The sequence below is a fragment of the Antedon mediterranea genome, chromosome 5, assembly GCF_964355755.1.
Source record: "Antedon mediterranea chromosome 5, ecAntMedi1.1, whole genome shotgun sequence".
Classification (NCBI taxonomy): Eukaryota; Metazoa; Echinodermata; class Crinoidea; order Comatulida; family Antedonidae; genus Antedon; species Antedon mediterranea.
Genome location: NC_092674.1, coordinates 31143890 through 31149622, shown reverse-complemented (window position 1 = coordinate 31149622; position 5733 = coordinate 31143890). Strand labels below are relative to the sequence as shown.

The following is a 5733-nucleotide window of genomic DNA, read 5'->3' as shown; positions in this document are numbered from 1 at the left end:
AAATAATTTAGATATCTGCCCAAGTAATCAATAGGGTTCATTATATGCCAAATCAAACAATCATGGTTTCAGAGGTCATTATGTTCAAAATATGCCACAGCAACCTCTAATTTTAGTTGTGAAGCCTTAATTAAGCAATAATTTTAAATCAAAGTTTTACCTCTTATACCCTGTAGTTTCAGTCTGTTTTTGATTAAGAATAAAGTTTTACTATTTGACCTTTGATTTATGGTAAAAAAATATGAAAATTATTTTATTTTGTATAATATATAGACATATAAAATAGAACACTTAATCACAAATTTATAAAAATGTTCACATTTTAGCCTACAGTTTTCATTCATGTATTCATCAATATTATCGATCTAAAAATACTATACTTTATTGAGTTGTGTCCTAATTTTGCATAATAGTTAGAGTAATTTAGACATACTGTAGGTAAAAAGTAGCAGATACCACTACTTATTTAACTATGTGGAATTTCTATATTGCTATAGTTTAATTCATTGATCTACCTACCTAATTTATTGACCTACAGGAGCATCAAATATGAGTGATTTGAGTGATACACTCACTACTGACACAGTAGACTTAGACTTACTCAAAGAGTATATAGTAGATGTTTTGAGAGTTTCAGATGATATAAGAGATGACATCATTGAAAAACTCTTAGAACTTGGTGTAGAAAAACCGTCAGATTTGGAGTATGTTAATGAGGCAGACTTAAAGTCACTTGACCTACGAAAAATACAACTTCGTAAGCTATTAAAAAGCTTTAATGATGGTAAGTTTTGATATTAACTATTTTGTTTAAAATTTGATTTCTACTTTTATTGTTGTTACTTTGAAATTTATTATAAAGTTTATTTGATTAAATCCACGTCAAAGTCACCAGAGGATTCACTTGATTGATTTAAGTATAGTGCATAATTCTAGTAAGAATACATGCCATAGTTTTGGGATTCAATATTTTGATATTAAAAATCATCAGTGATGATAATTTAATGGTGAAACATTGAATCCCAAGATGATGCAATGTATTTTTAGGTTAATATTAGTAGTAGTATGCATACTTTGTTGTCAAAATTAGCTTTGTCAGACATGCTATTGCTATTGGTAGGTAGGTTCTCGGTTGAAGTCCTTGTGAAGCTTGTCAATTCCCTGGTTAAGTGGGTTTAGGTATTAAAGTCCTCTAAAATATCTCTTTAAGAAGCGTGCCCAAATGTTTTGATCGCAAAACTCCTGCGATAATAGGCTCAGCACAGTAATGAGTTGTGGGTGGAGTATATCCACCGCAAAAGGGACTGCCCCGTTTGCACTGCGGGAGCTCTCTCCAAGTGTTTATCAAGTGCTACTCTAAGTTGTTTACAAAAACCTAATTCCTATATAGCAGACAAGTTGTTTGCGCCCCAAGGAGCTATAACTGATATAAATAGGCATGATCTTCACTCTATGTTGACAGAAATTAATGAATAGAATTGCTTTACAAAATTCCTATTTTTATTTTACCACATTTTGCTTTATTTTAACTTCAATTATATTTTCCAGGGATGTATCAACCTTCTTCCACATCTTCTCTTTTTCCGTATGATTTTTCTTTTTGCACTCCCCCTCCCTCTCCTGCTTCTGCTCCTTCTCTAGAATCTTCTACCACTATTTCTCTACCTATGCTCCAATCTTATCCTTTCTTTCCTTCAAGCCAGTATTCTTCTCCACCTCACACCCCTACTTCTATATATCCCTTGATTGTTTTCCACCTACTCCTCCTAATTATCATTCCTTTGTTTCTGATTCTCCTTCCTCATCAGTTCTTAGTTTCCCAAATGCCTTTTCTGTTTTATGGTATAGTATTGTTTTATTGCTTTCTATACTACTTTTTGTTTTCTTTTTTTTTCATACTTTTTTCATACTACTGGTGAAAATATTTTGATTTATTATTTCCCTCTTATTTAATTTCATGGTGGGTAGGGGGAGGTGTGTGTAAAAAATGATTAAATTGGTAAGTAATTAAGTACCTTGGATGAATCATATTTTTTTACATAACCTGCTTATAGGCTGGGCTAGGAGATGGATCACCAATATAGGCCTATGTACTTGCAACTTAGAATCATTCTTGTACAATTCACAAACATGTGAATGTATTGTTGGCTCATTTTATCAAGGTCTTTTTTTTTTATTGAAATACAATATTATCAATCGTTATTCATAGAAGTGACATGTCTACACTTAAACCTTAGATTCGTACCGTGGTACAGCTATTATGCAAATTACATGAATATCACTACTCTAGATTTACTGTGGTATTCACAGAAGCGGTAATTTTGTGATCAAAACATTTGGGCTCTCAAACCCTTAAGACTCTATTTCTAATTGGCATGCTACCATAATTTTGCTACCTTTCCTTAAATCGTTTGTTCATTGCTGTCCATCACATTTTTAAATATAAATTTGTTTTACTTTCGTAAAGGGATGCGATTTACCCAGCGGACAATATGCTATTCTTCTACATCACCAAATTCAAGTTGTGCAACAGATTCTTCTCCAGGCAGGTCTAGCGGTTGGAGTTCTTCATACACATTACCCTGGTCCAAAATGTCAAAAAGTCTTTTGGAAAGTATCAGAAAAAAGGAAAGACCTCTTCCATCTGAAAGGCGTGAAATGATTCGAATATTGGCCGACGACATTTCCAAGAAATTTAGTAAACCCACAAGGAGTCAGCTTGCCGAGGTTGCTTCAAAGGTAGTTTCAGAATATCCAGAAAGTTTTAAAGACTGTTTGGATGATATAGTAGTTGGAACTGGCTATAATTCCCTCCTACGACAACTCGAACACAGATTTCAAAACATTAACCGGTCTACCAAAACTTTGAAGAGGCCCAGTAGTCTTGATCTTGTGGAATCTGATATGCCAGCAAAACAAAAAAAGTCTGTTATTTCATCCTACGGCACTATTGCAATTGAGTATCAGCCTTTGCTACCAGCTGAAGAAGATGAATCAAGTCAGGATTTGAAAAAAGAAGCTATGAAGGATATTCATTCAAGAAAAGATTGGAGTTTAGATGATGTAAAAGACTATCTTGATGATACATATCCTACTGTAAGGCTTCTTATAAATGATGGCAATAGCTCAATTGCAAATTTAAAGAGGAGTGGCCATTTCTGTTTGAGAAGATTGGATTACTCCATCATTTCAAAAGATTAGTGGGTATTGATATAATTGACACTTTTACAGAAGCACTGACCTCTAAAATTCCCAGAGTATTACAGTTCATGAATGAAAAACAAAGTAAGCACTCAGGAAAATCTTGAAGGAAATAGTGGAAGCAAAGCGTGATGGTACCAACAGCCCTGATGTTCTTGGCCTTTTGATGGTATTGGCAACATTTTTCGGGGAGGAAACAAATGAATTAATAATTGTTGAAGAAGTATGTTATAATAATTCTATTTTAAGGTCAATTCATTATTGCTTTTACAAAATACACAATTGTATTTATTGTCTACCATTTCACTGTAATTATAATTTGGATTGCAATTTACTTCTGCACACCTATAACATTTGATGATGTTGAGCTTTTTAGGAGACAAGTTTAGAAGCCGATATTGACACTGAAGTTCTTCCAATCACTTCATGTATAATAGCTCTTGGTAAGTAATAATTCAATTTTTTTCATGTTATTGTATTTACTGTGTTTGTTGTTATGAAATGTTATATATTCCATAAACACATTAGTTCTCAGAGAACAATTTCCCTCTTTTAAAATGCTTATTTCACTATTTAATTCAATTATCTATTTTGTCAAGCGCTTTGGCTCGAAAATTGTCTTGCATGGGTAAAATACAGACAGTATGGGCAATAGGATAATATACAAATGCAATAGGCCTAAATACTAAAATTTCAGAAAAAGTTAAAACATGGCAAGTAGTAAAATATCATAACATTGTTAATGTTAGAGAAAAGAACACTATTTACAATCTTGATAATACGTATATTGAGCAAGAATTAATGTTAAGATACTGTTAAATTTCCAGAAAAGTTCTTTGTCACAGCTGCTTTCTTTCTTTTTAATACAGGTACATCAGCACTGACCTCAACTTCTTTCATGCTAGTTGTTGACCAAGAAATAGTAAATTGCAACATCCACTCCCCATTAGAGGCATTATGCATGTTGTTTGCATCCTTTTTCGTTTTTAACATTGAATATGGAGATAAGAACATTGCAACTTTAGAGTTTGTCCAACGGTAAGTATTAATATTTAAATGGTATTTAAGATTCATGTTAATTAAATGTTGCTTTTTCCGATGCTCCTGGGGTATGAAAAATAAAACACTTTCTACTTTTGTTTAATCAACAATGATGTCCCTTGTAATCACTAAGAATTATCTGAAGTCCCATGTCAAAATATAATGAAGAATAATTTGTCATGCCTGCTTGTATTTTTTTTTTAGCTGTTTGGTTCGCATTAACCCTACTGGTTCCAAAACAAAGAAAACCTCAAGATGTAGTGTTAATCCAAAAGTAGTTTCTCTCATCAATGGGCTGAAAGATTTTGAATCTGATTGGAGCCAGTAAGAAAGTTTTTGGAAAGATTAAATGGAAATTCAGTGGTAGATACCCTGATGTGTTTTTTAAAATTGATGTTTTTTTTAAATTGTGTTTTTAAAGAGATGTTCGGTTTTTTAAGATTTAATAGTGCCACTATGATTAAACAAATGAATTTACTGTTGAAACTAACTAACTATTATGCAATATAATCTTTGTAGAGCCATAACAGAGTGTTCTTGGTGTTGGTTATTTTTTAGAATTTAAGGTTTTCTAAGTTACAGTTATATTATGAAATCATGTCTGGCAAGACAACAATAATAATATTCATTCAATGTGTATAATACATGGTTAGTTTCAACAGTAAATTCATTTGTTTAATCATAGTTGTAGGTGGCTACCAAAATAAGTTACAATATTGAGTTATAAAAGAAACAAACTTTTAGAGATACCCTAATGTATTTTTTTTAATTGTTTGAAAAGATGTGTTGTTCAGCAAAGATTATAATTCCCCACTATGCAGTACCAGATATGTAAATTGATGGCATTATGGTATAATTTACAAATTTAGAAAAAAATTGGAAAGTAATTAAATAAAAACTTATTATCTATATTATTTCCTCCATGATTATATGTTGTGCTAAAGTAATTGTTTACAAAATAAATGATTACAGACTATTTCCTGTTTATTTCAAACTGTAGCTGTTATTTTACAGTATGCATGGTCACTGTTTATTTGCTTGTATACGAACATCACATTTGTATTGCTATTGTTGTTTTCTATTTTACTGAATTTCTGTAAAAAAAATGTCCCTTATACCATCAGTATGTTGACTTAACATCACATATGTAGTATTTTCTATTTACAGAATTGATAATAAAATAACAGCAAAAACTGGTGTAAACTGCGTCGCCATACCGTCTGTCTTTTTACTTAACATCCCATGTTATATTTTTTATATACAGAATTTCTGTTAAAAAAAATAACAGCAAAAACTGGTGTCAACCGCGTCGCCATACCGTCTGTTTTTTTACTTAACATACCGTCTGTTTTTTTTACTTAACATCCCATGTTGTATTTTTATATACAGAATTTCTGTTTAAACAAGAATATTTCTTACAAAAAACGCTGCTCGCTTATTGTTATTGCTAAGGTCAAGTCTGGGGGTCACTTCATCACGCCTAGATACTTC

At 31.8% G+C, this 5733-nt stretch overlaps 1 pseudogene; it reads left to right on the top strand.

Moving 5' to 3' along the window:
• The first annotated feature begins 2229 nt into the window (after positions 1-2229).
• LOC140049926 (uncharacterized) lies at positions 2230-5026 on the top strand (annotated as a pseudogene).
• The last annotated feature ends 707 nt before the right edge of the window (positions 5027-5733 follow it).